Source organism: Nycticebus coucang, chromosome 15 (assembly GCF_027406575.1).
Source record: "Nycticebus coucang isolate mNycCou1 chromosome 15, mNycCou1.pri, whole genome shotgun sequence".
Classification (NCBI taxonomy): domain Eukaryota; kingdom Metazoa; phylum Chordata; class Mammalia; order Primates; family Lorisidae; genus Nycticebus; species Nycticebus coucang.
The window spans coordinates 64,932,807-64,949,471 of record NC_069794.1 but is presented as its reverse complement, the minus strand read 5'-3'; the positions used below and the strand labels follow the sequence as shown (position 1 = coordinate 64,949,471).

The window sequence follows — 16,665 nt, the reverse complement described above, 5'->3', positions numbered from 1 at the left end:
AGACCCAGCATGCAAATAAATATAACCCCAGGGAAGGAGAGCATAGAAAGCAGTGAAAGAGGAGGGAGAGAGAGAGAGAGAGAGTGAATGAGAGAATGAATATTAATTTCCTAGAACCCAAAGACTTGTATCTCCAGGTTAAAAGTGATCACTGAGTACATAGCACATTGGATGAGAATAGCCACAGGCTGAGACATATCAAAAACTTTCAGAGCACTGGGAATTTTTTTAAAAATTCCTAAAAATCCTCAGAGAAAAACCAAAAATGACATGCAAAGGACCATGTGTTGGAATGATAGCAAACCTAGAGCACACTAGAACAAATCCTTCACAATTCTTAGAGAAAATGATTTCCAGTGTGGACTTTGAAGAATGGGAGCAGATGATATATGTTTTTAGCTATAAAACATCTCAAGAAATTTGTGTCCCACACACTCTTTGTCAGGAATCTACTAGAGGATGTGCTTATTGAAACAAAGAAGTAGACAAAGAAAGTGAAGGTGTGTGGTCAAAAAACAGGAGGGGCTCCCCAGGACACTGCAGAAGGGAAGCTTCTAAATGGCAGCTGGGCAGCAGGACCAAATAGGAAAACAAAGGACGTCTCTGTGGGGAAAAAGAGGAGTGGGGTCATTCCTTGATGTTGTTAATTGTACTTTAGCTCTGTAGAAGAGTTCAGTACAGAATCAGTAATAAGTACATAGAACCTAGCAAATGAAAAAAATACAAAAGCATAATGCTCTACATAACTGTTATGGCTATTTTTATAGTGTAAAAATTGAGTATCAATTTAATAAAAACGTGTTATAGGGCGGCACCTGTGGCTCAACGGGTAGGGCGCCGGTCCCATATGCCGGAGGTGGTGGGTTCAAGCCCAGCCCCGGCCAAAAATAAAAAAAAAACGTGTTATAAACTGTTTTACAGGATGGTAAGAAGGCTAGCATGTACATGAGACAGGGTCCCGTGGGTAATAGACTTGTGGGGGTGACAGGGTCAAATATTTATCTTCCAAGTAAGAAGTAATAATGTGTATGTGTGTGTATCTGAACCTGAACAATCAAGGTAGAATAACAGTGTAAGTGTTGCATCTAGAAATATGAAGCTAAATAGCAGAAAATCAGCTAAAATTGTGGAAAATACTTGTTTCTGGGGAATCAGTTAGAGAATGAGTGTGTCTGAAGACCAGTGTTTTCGGATAAGCCTAGAGGTAATATTTCACCTCTAAAACTATATACATTTATTATTTTGATTAAACAATTAAAAATAACATATGTCCACACAAAAACGTACATAAATATTCACAGCAGCATAATGTGTAATATCAAAAAAGTGGAAGCCATCCAAATGTCCATCAACTGGTGACTGGATAAATATGATGTGGTGTGGCCATATAGTGGAATACCAATTTCTACAAAGTACTGACATATGCTACAACAAGAATGGCCCTGAAAACATGCCAAGTGAAAGAAGCTAGTCACAAAAGACCACACATTGTATTATTCCCATTGTCAGAAGGTCCAGAATAGGCAAACCTATAGAGACAGAAAATAAACTAGTTTTTGCCTGTGCTGAGGATTTGGAGATGGAGGCAAGTGGGGAGTAACTGCTAATGAGCACAAGATTTCTTTGGGGGGGGGGAGAATGGTGAAAAGTGTAATAGTTACAAAACGCTGTTAACCTACTAACTCCCCCACCCCATCCCTCTGCCAGTTGTCACTGTAGTCCCAGCTACCTGGGAAGCTGAGGCAGGAGGATTGCTTCAGCCCAGGAATTCAAATCTAGCATAGACAACATAGTGAGAACCACCCCCCAACTCTAAATAAAAACCACTGATTTGTACAAGGTGAATTGTACCAGGTAAATTTTATGGTATATGAATCCTGTCTCAATAAATATGATTTATTGAAAAATGAAAGAAAAAACAAATACAATAATACCTAATTCCTAGGTTTATTATGAAGAATAAACAAAAATGCATGTTGAGGATCTAGTCCAGAGCCTGGTATAAATATTAAAAGACTAGTTAATACTTATATAGCATTTACTATGCGCCAGTAAGTATGTACTAAGCTCTCTACATGCACCAATTTGCTCAACTCTCTCTCTTTATGTTATAACTGTATAAAATAGAACAGTTCCTATTACCATTTCCTAGACAAGGAAACTGAGGTAGTGATGTTAAATAATTTGCCCAAGGTCCTACAACTAGAACAGCAGAGGGGCTAGGGATTGACCCCAGAACACTGGTCCCGCACCTTTACTCTCACCCACTTTATGCTCCCTGGCCAGGCCTTCTGGACCCCAAGTCTGGGTTAGCGCTGTTCATGTCCCCACAGGCCCTCTGCTGTCATCTGTCATGGTTCTGAGCAGTATACCCTTCATGTGTCTTTGTTGTGGGCATCCCACAAAGGCAGAGACTGTGCCTGTTTCAGTTTGTCCTCATGCTCTGCCCGTCCTATGCCTGGGGTGAGGGTAGGCCACTGAGTGAAGCAAAGGTGTTTCCCCTTTGTCCAAATCTCTTGGGTGCATGAAGAGGATATGGGGGTAGTACAAGAGATTAAAGATGCTAGAAAAACATGAGATAATGGATGGAACAAGTATCTCAGGATGTAGAAGGTAAGATTAAGATTGTAAGAAGGAAGGAAAACTCCTTCAAGATTGACAGACAGGAGGAAAAGATGGATCTTCTGCCAGTAGTGGGGGCTAGAGAAGGAAGCTCACAGTACATGACCTGGACCCTGGCAACCAATAAGGGGCAGCAGAGGACGCTGGGGCAGGAGGGTGGGGAGGGAATTGAGGCAAGAGGAGAAAGTTTAGATTATGATAAACACCCAGCCTTTTGGAGTCTGTGATCTCTTTCACAATATGGATAACATGATGGACCCTTTTCCTAGAAAAAAGTACACACAAAATTATACATACAACCTTAAGATCTGTGGACTGTGAATTGAGAATGCTTGCTCTCAGAAATTCATGAAATTGAATAAAAGTATTTCTGAGGAGTAATTTGAAGTCAAGCAGCGTGAATTTATAACACTCCAGGCCCTGTGCTTCTGTGACTTTCCTCAGCAGCACTCAGAGGCCTGAGACTAGCACGCGATCTGGTGACAGGGACTGAGGCTGGATGCTTCAGAGAATCAGGAGGAGACGGAGATGACTGTGGGAGGCAAAGAAGAAGCCAGGGAAGGAGAGAGAGGCAGCCACAGAGGCCGGTGGGGCAGATGGGAGGGATCCTCTCCAGAGGGCTACATTATTTGTAGAGAACGTAAAACAGTCATAAAGACAATGCACAAGCAATTTTAAACGTTGACAGTGTTAAAACTCTGAAAAAGGACCTAAACAGCCTGCACCTGGGTAGACTTGTGCCACTGAGTGGCAGATGGAGAGATTAAGGTTAAGGAAGTAGGGCAGGCCTTGACATGGTGAGGCTCAGGATGTGGCTGGGGGTGGGGGTGGGGTGGGGTGGGGTGGCCGCCAGGGAGTCAGAGCTGGCTGGTGCTGGGGTAGAAGAGGACTTCGTCAACTGGTTGTAATGACTTTCATCTTCTCCAATCTAGTAATTGGAAATTGAATTTCATCTTCTCCAATCTCGTAATTATGCATCTTCTCCTTGTCTGGAATGCAAAATACTTCTTTTGACTTGAACCAACTACTAAATGTAGATACACATGTTCCTTTGTCTTCAAATGTCAACTCTGCTCAAATCTTAGCTTTGCTATCATTCTGCCTTTTTACCCCTCTGTGATAGATGGACTTTATTGTCTTACATGTTTTCTTCTTCCCTAGCCTTTGTACTCCTTGGAGCAGTGATTGTGTCTTATTTATTTCTGATTGTTGGTACAGACAGGCATGAAACCAATGCACAAATGTATTTTGCTTTTTTTTTCTAGGTCCCTGTGGTCTCAGATGACCAGGCACCAATAGGTACACAATGCTGCTGCTTTCCTCCTCCCAGGTAAGTGAAATAACTATCTGTTCCCCTTTGGGAGGCATTACTGTTAGACCCTCACGCCATCCTCACACCACAAAGATGTGGGGCCAGATTAAGGAGATCCAGAGTCCCTGCCCACGTCATCCATAGACCAAGACCTTATCTCTGGAGTCCCACTGCAGGGCCCTGAATGACGACTGATTCACCAGAGTGCAAAGCACCAGTGTTTTGCTGCTTTGTCGTGTGATCAGCACTGTAGCAGCAACGTGTGGTTGTTCCTCAGGAGTCCTGAAAGAATTTCAGTACTTCTTGAAACCTTTCTGTAATGTATCAATTAGGAGTAATTATGCAAAGGAGGAACCAGAGTCCCATTGCCCCAGCAGTCGTCCCTGGGGAATCTCAGGAGGGCTGCTAGCTCTCTGTGAGGTGAATCATGTCTAGAATAGACTGAATCTGTTCTACCTCCTCCCCTTCTTCTGCCCGCCCTCTTCTCCAGGGTGGCTCCTGCAGGCTTCGAACCAAGTTGCCACACCACTGGCTAGTGGAGTAGATTAACCTGAACAGTTCGGTTTAACATTTGAGGTCAGAAGCACTAACTTTCTAGAGGAGAAATCAAAGCAAAAGAAGGGTGAGAGCAGCCTTCCCTCCCACCAAACCAGTCACTGCCACCTCCAGACAGGTGTATGACCCCAGGGAAAAAGGATGCACGTAGACTGGGAGCACAGCTGTACAGCCTCATTCCTAAACAGCAGAATCGCTGCTGGAACCACATGCAGTCTCCAGGCAATGCGTGGGCTTGCTTAATAGCTAGTCAACATAACTCAGGGTGCTGCACAGTCTTCACAACCATTATGAGCAGCTGATTTGAACATAGGAATTTGCCCTCAAGCAACTGGGATTGGATACAGAATAGAGCTTCCTCCCCAAACTCAACTTCGTAAAATATGCATTCAAAAAAGAAAAAAACCCTCGTTTGTATGAAGAAACTGAACTCAGAAGCTGCCTGTATTATCATCTGCTGTCTTTGTAGTAACTGTCTAAATAATTGAAGTCTTTAATTGGGTTAAAGAGATCGTTAGCACATAGGTGTTCTATAAATAAAAGAATGGCTAAATAATATGGTAACCTTTCTTTTCTTGCCCTTCTCTTAAAGAGATCATTTTGTTTTGGTCGCACCACTAAGATCATTGTTAAAGAACTCCAGAGAGGCTGGGTTTCTGCCGGGCGGTGCTTTCCCAAGCAAGTCCCTTTCCATTTGTTTCAGGTGTCCTGCCACCTTTTTCCTTGGCTCTTTCACTCAAAATGAATAATTTGTTTATCTTCGCTGACACCCGGGGTCAGACAAAGAAGTCAAGGTAGCAGGCTGACTTTGCCCTGCTATCTGCAATCAGAGAGGCTTGAGTAGCCCATGTCTGAAGATAGCTGGAGGAGAAAGAAAGGGAAGGAGAGAGAAAAATGCTTATAAAGAGGAAGTGGTAAGAGGTGTCTGGATTTCATTGTGACCTGTTCTGTCAGGTGATTTGGGGGTGGAGTGGGGAAGGGACATGAAAAAAAGTTAAGTAAAATGTCCTTATAAAGACAAAATCTATTTCTTTCCTGACGGATGATTTGTCATTCTAGTCACTTCCTGCCTTGTGACCACACACCCGGGCTTGACAAAGCTGTTCTGCAGATCAGAAAGAAGGGGGTTTCTGGTCACACACCAGCACTACCAGGACAGTTTTCTTACAAGGTAAATGTTCTTCATGTCTTTTTTTGTTGTTGTTGTTTCTGAGTGTTTGTGGCACTGTTTGGCACTGTTCCTGTGGATCGTGGATTTGCCTTCAGGGGATTAGGGCTGGAAGCACCTGTCACCTGAATGGGTCCTCAGTGACCGCTCTAGCTGCCCAGGAGAGCTGCAGCCACCTGTGAGGCTGTCCAGGATGGAGCCCCTGGGCTCTCTGGGTTGGGCTGTTCTCAAGTTATCCATGGTGCTCAACCCTTCCACAAATTAAGAGGTTTTTTCTTTTAAACCAGATCATGTTCTGATTTATTTCTATTGCTTTATCTTTCAAGAAGGCTATTTACTGTGATTTTATTTTCTTAAGGATGTTTTCAGGAAAGTGAGTATTGATTTAGATTGTGCTGCTCTTTGGACTAATGGGAGTAGTTTAATTTTAGCTCCTGTGGTTCTGTTTTTCTAGAAAACTTCTTTACAGTACTTTAGCAGCTATATTAACATCTTGAGCCTTGCTATTGAATATGATACTGGTTGAGTGATTTTTGGTGTGAAGGGTTTTTAATGGGTGTGCTTAATAACCACATAGAATTAGAGGTTGTCTCTTCTCTATTTATTCTCTAAAAATAAAAGCAATTTGTATTGCTTAATTCTACCGTTTTTGTGGGATTGTCTGAATTATTTGTTGTGCTTATGACCATACAAATGAGTACTCAGTTGAATTCTGGGAGAAAGTCTTCTGACTACCAGAGAAATTTTTATAAAGTTGATGCAGGGTACTTAGGCCAAAAACTTTGCTGAAACAGAGAGACTTTGGATCTTCTAGTATCACAGTTTATTTAATTCACACCATCATACAACACTAAGAACTATTGACAGATGATAAATGTAAAAGCTATTTAGACTGAAGTGGATACATTAATCAGTATACTTATCAAAACCTAATTTTTCTTAGCCAAGTAAAGCACCTTGTTTTCTAAAATCATTCCCTCAGGACAAATTTTTAAATAAATTATCACTAAACAAAGGTGGCTTATCTACAAATGTCTGGATTTTGAATTTGCATAAATTTATCATAATTGGTTTCTATGAAGTAAAATTATTTAAAGAATGTTGGTGCGAGCAAATTTGAATGGAATTAATCATTTACCTTGAAATGTGAATTTCTGAAAGTTAAAAATATGACCATCAGTTTTTCTTTGCATATCTCACCTGAATAGTTTTAAACTAGCAAAAATATGAAATCAAAGGAGTTGGGGTTTACACCCCAGAAAAGAACAAATACGCTGTATCTTATTTTAGGTAAAACTATTAATAAAAAATAAAATATCATGATAAGGAATGTCAGTATTCTTTACATTTGGGAAGGAATAAAAAGGAATAAGAAAAAGTTAAAGTAGAAAAAAGCCTCTTGTTTGAAATTGAGTTTAGGTTGCTAAAGCATCAACCTGATATGTTATAAAGTATCTGTTCTTCATTCCAACTCATCCCCAGGTACAACAGGGGAGAATCTTCTGGATCTTGCCCTCTGAACAAGCACTGCTGTGGTGGGATGGAGTTGTCTTAGCGGGGCACTAGTTGGCTGTCCTAGAGATGCTTTCCTTCGTAACATTTAAAATTTTGTCTCTTTTGTAAATTGTGCCTTAAAACAGTAGGTAATTTGGAAACCAACTTCAGTGTTTTAACTTCATTTATCATTCCATCTCTGGACCCTTTCAGAAAGGGAAAACTAACAAGTAAAATCTCATTCAAATGTATCCATTTAACTTAGGACAGGAGAAGTAATAATGCTATTTCTTATCATTTAGTAGTGCTACACTCTTCATGCAGGACCTCTCCTAATCCTCCCAACCTTTAGGATTACCTTTAGAGGTGAGCTTAGATCACGGAAGGAGCTGGCCCAAGGTCACTGGCAGCTGGGGTCTGGGCCAAACAGGATTTCATGCACTTTACTGCCTGTGTCTGTTACCAGCGCCTCCCTTTCATGTCAGATTACTTGGCTCAGTGTAGGTAATCATAGGCTTTCATTACCGGAGCTGGAGAAAGAGATCTTGCCCTCATAGTTTCAAGAGAAAGAGTGTGAGAAACAGAAAAAGAGACAGAAAGAGAAGAAATCTCTTATAAATCCAGATTATTGCAGGCTTTGTGTAATATAAAATGAAGTGGTTTCTTTTAATTAATGCATAACTCTACTGAAGAACTGTGTGCCTTCACAAAACTTGCCTCAACCCACTTCCCCAACCTTATTTCTTGTCACTTCCTTCTGCTCAACATCTCCCCGCCCCATCCCCGCCCCCCTCATTGCTAACCCACACTCTGGGTGCACCAGACCACAAGCCACCAGAAAGTTCCATTCTCTTTCAGGTCCTTTTGCTCCAACTGCTGCTTTAATTGTTTTCTTCTTTATTTTTTAAAACTTCTGGCCATTTTTCAAGCCTCACTTCAAGGAAACATGCCCTCTGTGGGGCCTCGACTCCTTGTCCCTCTCCCCACTAGCTTTGCTTAATGCTTTGATCTTTTAGAGTAAGTCTAACATTGACCATATATTGCTTTAGTTCAATCCTTATTTGCTAACAGACCTTAGCTCCTTCTCTAGCTCTCCTGGCACATAGTTGATGCTAATGATAGTTTTTGAATTGAAAATTTGTCACAAGTATTTTTCCTCAGCTCCTTGCATATGCATAGAAATCCTTGATTTCACTTCTTAACTTAATGTATTTATCAAGTTTTCACAGTTATTGCTATGAAGAAAGATACAACAATAAAATAATATTTTGCATCATACCATGCTTCATCTTTGCTAAAACTTTTTTCATTTTAGCCTCAAAACACAAGATAGACATTGACCTCAAAGAAACTAAGAAGTTGTGCAATGACTTTAGCCAACAGGCAAATTTATAACCTTTTTCTTTACTCTAAATAAATTCTTTGATCCAGTACTTAGCTATTCTTACCAAATCTATGTGCCAAATAATGGGCTTCTTTGATAACAAAGAACACAGGAACAGGTATCATTAACTTTTACTAGTCACTTTGGATTATTCTCAGAAAACTCCCAAGTCGATGTCTCCATGTTACCTAAAGAGGTAGAGGCCCCTCTGTATATACAGGAAAGATGGCAAACAAATTTGAAATCCTATTAGGTAAAATACAATTAAGAATTTGATTATAAGATTATATATTATGAAGAGTCAAAAATTTATAACATAAGATCATAAAGGCATTGGACTTTAAGACTAATAGCAGATTTTAGCATAGTGACATTTAGAGTAATCTCATTTTCTTCATAGGATTTTAATTTTAATCTGCTAGTTTCCCAAATTGCAGCTGTCAAATGAAATGATAGAATTTGATCTGTATATTGAATGCTGCAGAAATAAAAATTAGAATAAGAACTCATCAAAAAATAAAACTGATTAATGTCAGTCAATTTGAAGAGTTTCAAGTGTCCTTTTATTAAATCAAAAGCATTGCTGTTACACAATGATTTCATTTTGAAGTTCTAAGAGGTCACCTCCTGAGTAGATGTTGGTCTCTGATGGGCATCTCCCCGCAGCTGCCGTAGCTGCTGGGTTCCCCAGATGGCAGCTCCCTGTCGTGTTCCTCAGTTCCCTTCCGATTCAACTTCCTGTCTTATACTATTGACTGTTCCCCTTGTTTTGGTGTGCCAATTTCACTCATTACACCAGTCTTCCCAGTAATTGTGTAATCACTCTACCTTGTAAGATATTGCAGGGAAGGGGTCAGGGGTAGTTTCAATTTATCATTCTAGTAATAACAGCTAATACTTACATACTGTTTACTTTGAATTGGGTATTTTTTAAACCCAATTATTTAACCATATTAAAGCATTTGGTCCTCACAGTAATTCTGTGAGGTAGTGACTTGTGTCATCTTCATGTTTGAGGGTGAGCTCATTCATTCACATATTTTATTTAACTTTCTATAATGGGGTCAATTTGAATGAATTCCTATTGAATTCCAGACCAACCTCCTGGAATAAATAAGAGCAAGTCATAAGGCTTTTTTGGTGCCCAAACCCTTAAGCTCAGCTCAAATAATCATAATTTCCCCCACATAAATAACTGACTATATTAAACAGAATAACTGATTGTATTAAAGAGAATAATTTTAGTTGAGTGGCATTCACATTTTCTAGTCTGAAATAAACATGAATAAATTAAACAATTTAGTCTTTATACCCAAGTGTAGATGATTGTACAGTAATGGCCAAATATAGGTGTCCGAAACACTGAGAAAAAATCGAAAAATTATTTCGAGTGAAAGAATAGATGTAAAAGTGACCTACTTATTGCATTTAAGCAAGTTTTGCTCAACTTTAGAGCCTTGGCTGTGTCTGCCCTACTTATAAGTTACAAAGAGTCTGTTTCTCAGATAGGGTCAGTTGTTTTTTCTGGTGGAAGGAAAAGCTGAGGTGTTAAATTGAGGAACTAGCAAAGCCACAGCTCTGTGGTTGCAGCATTGATTCTTGTTTTAGTTCAGCATCAGTTACAGGGACAGATGGGTGAGGCCTCCCTCACCCCCCACCTCTCACGCTCTCTCTCTTCCCCTCTCTCTCCTCTTCCTCTCTGTTTCCTTCTCTTTCTTACGTACATACACACGCCCCTTCTTGACTGGCAGAGCTAAAGTGAAAAAGCGATTATGTTCTCCATAACATAATCTTATTCTACATTATAATTCTATAATACCATATTCTTAGCATAGCCAAGAATTCAGCAGGCAGATTAATTATGCATGTGAATTACACTTTCCCATGTAATTTATTTTCCTTATTTCTCTGATTGTACTTACAAGATGGAAGTGAATTCATGAAGTAATTACCTTGCATTTAAATAATACCCTGCATTTTGATCCCTCAGTCTGGTAGTCACTAAAACTTATTCAAACTATGTTTCCAAATGTATGAAGAGGTGCACAAATGTATTTGTATAAATTTGCATATTTCCCTATTCATCATTCCTCAGGCAAAATTTACAATTAGAAGTACATCTTGGCTAACATTGCGTGTAACATCTTCTGTGTAAAAAATTCTTTTTAATAGCTTGTGATTTAGAAATAGACGTAAGTACATTCAATATATCTTCCATCCTGAAAATGTTTTCTAAATTTTTATATTTTTAATTGATGCACAGTAATCGTACATATATATAGGGTGCATAATGATGTTTTGATACAGTATATAGTGATCATCTGGTCGGGGAATCAGTATATCCATCTTCTCAAACATTTACTATTTCTTTGGGAAGATTCAATGTCTTCCTTCTAGCTGTTTGAAACTATGTTATTATTAATTATAGTTATTCCATAGTGGTATACAACACTAGAACTTATTCCTCATATCCAGCTGTAATTTGGTATCCTTTAACAAATGTCTCCTGATCCTCACCATTCCTCTACCCATCCCCACTGCTAGTGACCTCAGATATAACATTTAGATACATGGTCCTTTGTGCCTCCTTGATATGGCTGACTCGTGTTGCCTTCAGCAGGAGGGCCAGCTTGAAGAAAGAGTGGGATAGAAGTTCCTTATGGAGAAAGCTAGGTCACTGCAAAGTGAAAGTGAGGGGAGAAGGTGACCACACGTGCGGCTTTGCATCGCAGGGCACAATTTTCTCACTGTTAAAACATAAATTGAACTTTCCGCGCCATTACCGATGCTTTATAAACATTTTAAAGTTTCCCTTTTGGAAAGATGGAATATGTTGGGCACCTCGAAGGACCTTTTTGGATTCTACCCTTCTTTTATTGTTTTTTCATATTGCGATTTTCCTCCAATGTCACTAATTCTGTTTCTTTTCTGTGAACCCTGAGAAGGACAGTCACAGTACGTATCTGTCTGATGTTGGTCGTACAGTTTATCCCCTTGCCTACCCTGCTGTTCGTTACACTTTCAGTACCTCAGGTCTTCCTCCGGTGTCGTGAGTAATGTCAGCCCTGGGAACTGGGTTTCTGCAGCTTCTGTGCATCAAAGAGACATATTCAGTGTAAAGAAAGGAGAAGGGATGTAGAGACAGGTTTGCATTCACATCCTAGCCTCTTACGTGGAGCCCAAGCACATCTCTGGAGCCTCAGAAGGTCAGTTTCCTCACCTGTAGAATGAGGCAAGTCCCATGGACTGGCGTGGTCTGTTCTGGTTTCCCCCTGGTATCAGTCTACTCCAACCAGCACTGCTGCTGACTAACCGGGCCCTTCCTATTTGCTAGGTAGGTATACTGCCTGAAGTATAGTTGCTCTTTTATTTCCACAAATAGCTATGCAAAGTTGATATTATTATCTCCTTATCACAGATGACCAAACCAAAGTTCAAGGAGGGTTAAGTGACTTGTCTAAGGTCACAGAGCCAGTAACTGGTAGAGTCAAGATTCGCACCTTGCCTCACTCCCATTTCATGTTAGCTGTTTCTTGTATTTATTTATTTATTGCAGTTTTTAGCCAGGGCTGGGTTTGAACCCTCCACCTCTGGTATATGGGGCCAGCGCTCTACTCCTTTGAGCCACAGGCGCCACCCTCGTTAGCTGTTTCTTTAAGACGTGAGCTGAGTCTGTCTAAACTGTATTGTACTCTCTAACATGATCCACTAGTTGCTTCCTGGTAAATGTCTAAATGTTCTTTACTTGTGATTCAGTGATTACCGAATGACTCTTAATGCCACATTTTCTTTCTATTGGGAGGAGATTCCAACTGTACTTTCAATGGGCCAGAAATGTATTTGAAAAACAAATAAATAAATGCTTAAGGATTTTATGATACAAATGCCTTGAAAATAACAGCTATGAAGGCATTAGACTAGGCTGTTTGGTCATGTAAACATTTGATAAAAGAAATGTTATAGCATATCCCATCATAAATTGGGATTAGGAAATACTACGTTTATGCCAGGCAAACTGTAACTTTCCACAAAAGTGAAGATACATGTATAGCACATCAAGTTAATATAAATTTCCTGCTTCAATTTTCTGTAACTCCTCATTTTTTCCCTGAAAAACAAACTTATCATTTAGAGATTGTAAAAGAATAACTCCAAGAAGCCTGTTGAAAATGAGATTACCTTATTCAAAATAAATAGAAATTTCTGGTGCCATTGCTAATATACGATATACGATGTCTGCTGCACTTCGTCTTACTGGTTTTCAACTCAGACTACAGTGATGTGCTGGGAGAATTAGAGGGTGGAAGGGCAGGCGGCACTAGAGCGTAGGCTGACAGAGAGCATTGGTGTGCCTGAAGGGAAGGAGACATTGTCCCAGGCCTCTCACAGTGCCCAGAAGTCTCTTTCTTTTCATGACTCATAGTGGATGTGGCTGGGCTTTTTTAAAGATTGCTGTGTGTTTTCCACTCTGGTCACACTTCCTTAGAAGGTTCTTTCCACTGCCAGTATCTCAGCCAAGACAAAGCCCGGAGCCCTTGACCACTCCAGATCAGCTCATACCAATACAGTGGGCTTCTGGTGGTATCGTTTACCAGTTCTGCAATACCTGGTGGAAGCTGTGGCTTCCAGGACTCTGGATGAGAAGTGTTTTACAAGAGCTGAAACAAACCAGGCTGAGAGCAGGAGCAGATAGGACATGGCACGAAATCTAGATTTACCCCCATGCAAAAACACATACAGGCAATTAAATGCAGCTTGTAGATGGCATCTCTATTTAGCATTTTATACAACTTACAGAGAAATTGGGGTTATCTTGTTGCCCAAGATAATTTTGTAAAAGTTCTAGTTCTTTTAAATTTTCTTTTAACTTCCTTCTTCTTTCTGTCTCTTTCTTCCTTCCTCCCTTCCTTCACCAGGCATTGTTGTATACATTTAAACACTTTGTCTCACTTAATCCTAACACAACCCTATGAAGTAAGCACCGTGGGTGCATTATTAACAGCCCCTTTTTAGAGATGAAGAAATTGAGGCTTAGAAACTTTAAGTAACATCTCCAAGAATACACACCAAGAAGTGTTTAAGTCCAAAAATCAAGCATCTTTTCACCATACCACGTTTCTGCCTACCATTTAAAAATATATATATATATCTAACTCCAGTAAGATTAGCCCATATCACAAAATTCCAAGACCAGAGATGTTGGCATGGATATGGAGAAAAGGGAACATTTCTACACTGCTGGTGGGAATGCAAATTAATACATTACTTTTGGAAAGATGTTTGGAGAACACCTAGAGATCTAAAAATAGATCTGCCATTCAATCCTATAATTCCTCTACTAGGTATATACCCAGAAGACCAAAAATCACATCATAACAAAAATATTTGTACCAGAATGTTTATTGCAGCCCAATTCATAATTGCTAAGTCATGGAAAAAGCCCTAGTGCCCATCGATCCACGAATGGATTAATAAATTGTGGTATATGTAGACCCTGGAATATTATGCAGCCTTAAAGAAAGATGGAGACTTTACCTCTTTCATGTTTACATGGATGGAGCTGGAACATATTCTTCTTAGTAAAGTATCTCAAGAATGGAAGAAAAAGTATCCAATGTACTCAGCCCTACTGTGAAACTAATTTATGGCTTTCGCATGAAAGCTATAACCCAGTTATAACCTAAGAATAGGGGAAAGGGGCAGAGGGAGGGTATTGGTGGGATTACACCTGCAGTGCATCTTACAAGGGTACATGTGAAACTTAGTAAATGTAGAATATAAATGTCTTAACACAATAACTAAGAAAATGCCAGGAAGGCTATGTTAACCAGTGTGATGAAAATGTGTCAAACAGTCTATAAAACCAGTGTATGGTGCCTGATGATCACATTAATGTATTAAGCTATGATTTAATAATAAAAAAATAAAATATATATATAATGATCCTAATTTCATAAAGGGAGATCAGATCATTAGCTTTGGGGCGAGGTTTGTGGGATGCCTGAAGGGCCTTTCTGTGTGCTTAAACTGGGAGAGACAAGTTGTGTCTAGCAACTCCCAGATCTAACATTTACATCTTAGATCCACAGATCTAAGACATAAAGCGTGTTTCAAGGACTGTACGTGTCAGGTTTTTTATTTTTTTTAATGTTTAGGTTCATAAAATACTAATTGACTTGTGTTTTTCCCATACATTGGCTAGACGGAACTAAGATTCTGGAGGTGCTACTTCTCTTTTCAGGTTAGTCACCAACTCACTTTGAGACTGAGGAGTAACTTTATTCTCCAGGGCCCCCATTCTCCCATTTCCCACATGTCCAGTTCCCGCCTCTCTTTGCAGTGTTTTCTAAATGAGAGATGGTGATAGAAGGAGAGAGCTCCATGAACACCAATAAGACAAGTGGCTTCTAGGGAGAATTGTTTTGTCGTTTACATTCCTGTTAGCTGTGATGAATTGCGTAAGCTTTGTGATTGAAAATAGAAAGAAATACAGCCTGGATCCCTCTAAAAACAAGAGTGAGAGAGGGAGAGAACCGTGCTTAAACCTCCCCAACCTGTTCTCCTGGAGTCTGCCTCCCAAACCCCTAGCTTCAGACACACCAAACCTGCAACAGCCCCCTCTGGCTGCTTTTGCTTGTTTCCTCGCTTTACCAAGCTATTTTCTTAGCCTGGAATGCCATTTTCCATTTTGTCCATTTGGAAAACTACTACTGGTTCCCTAAGACTTAGCTCAGTGCTCAATATCGCCTTCTCTGAAGTTTTCCCTTCCCTTCCCAGGCAGAGGTAAGTACAGTTGTCCCTCAGGATCTGCAGATGTTTGGCTGGACACTAAAATCTGCACATCAGCAGGTCCTTCAGCCAGCTCTGCAGAACCGCAAATGAAAAGTTGGCCCTCTGCATCCACGGGTTTCGAGTCCCAGGAATATTGTATTTTCCATCTGTGTTTGGTCTCCCTAACCAAAGATAGGGAGGGATGACTATATTCATTAAATAAATAAATAAAAATGGACCCTCACAGTTCAACCCTGTGTTGCTCAGGGGTCAACTACACTTCCTTCTCTATGGTCCCATGGCACCATGATAATGATATCTTTCACAAATTCACATTACTGTGGTCTTTCATTTTACTAAGAAAACCCATCATGGAAGGATTCTTCCCTGTTCATTTTTGCATCTCTAGTAACTAGGATAAGTGTAAGTGCTTTATTAAATGTGAATAGATGGGTCAGGCGTGGTGGCTCACACCTGTAATCCTAGCACTTTGGGAAGCCAAGGTGTGTGGATTGCTTGAGCTCAGGAGTTCGAGACCAGCCTGAGCAAGAGTGAGACCTCGTCTCTACTAAAAATAGAAAAAACAGTCAGATGTAGTTGCAGGTGTCTGTATCCCAGGTACCTGGGAGGCCTAGGGAAGAGGACCACTTGAACCCAAGAGTTTGAGGTTGCTGTGAGCTATGATGCCATGGCACTCCACCCAGGGCACGGAACGAGACTCTCAAAAAAATAAAAAATAAAAAATGAAATAAAATAAATAAATGTGAATAGATGACTGAGATGTGGAGGCTCCAGTGAAAATGAAAAGTTTTTGAGGTGAGGGACACAAGGCTGAGAGACCGAGCCTGATGGTTCTTGCTCTTCTTGACACTTCCTGTAAAGTGTTGAGGAACTGAGAGCAACAAACATTTAGAACTTCCTTAAAAAGCCCAAGAAGGGCCCCAGTCCTAAGCAAGATCTTACAGCACTGCGTATGTCCCCAATCAACATGAGGTCAGAGCTTTGACCTTTTGAGGTTTCCTTTTGAGTAACCCCACAAAATGTCAGAGAACCTTGAGATGCAAGAATGTAATGCCCAGAGGTCCTAAGAAAGGCAGGAGGCTTCCTCAGTTCGTGGCTGAGTGACCCTGGGGGCGATTAGTTAGACCTCCGTTTCCTCCTCTGTAAAGTGGGAATCATAGTAACACTCTATAGGCTTGTGCTGAGGACTAAAAGTATGAAAAACACTTACCCTTGTGTGAGCTATTTGTTAACTGCTATTATTATTGTCCGTCTGGTCTTCCATTTGTCCTTTAGCTATTTGGCCTTTCTCTGACTCCAAATAAGATAGTCTCTCTAAACAGAGAACATGGGTAAAAA

General features: G+C 40.3%; 1 protein-coding gene across 3 annotated transcripts in view; it reads left to right on the top strand.

Annotated features, from left to right (window-relative positions):
• Positions 1-16,665, top strand: part of LCP1 (lymphocyte cytosolic protein 1) — a 112,188-nt gene that overhangs the window by 49,026 nt on the left and 46,497 nt on the right. For 2 of the 3 annotated variants that reach the window (XM_053563959.1, XM_053563960.1), the window contains exons 2-3: positions 3,888-3,952; positions 5,549-5,660. The gene's annotated coding sequence lies outside the window, so the exon portion shown is untranslated. Of the gene's footprint in view, positions 1-3,887; positions 3,953-5,246; positions 5,404-5,548; positions 5,661-16,665 lie in introns of those variants that run through there. The other variant, XM_053563961.1, reaches the window with a different exon arrangement.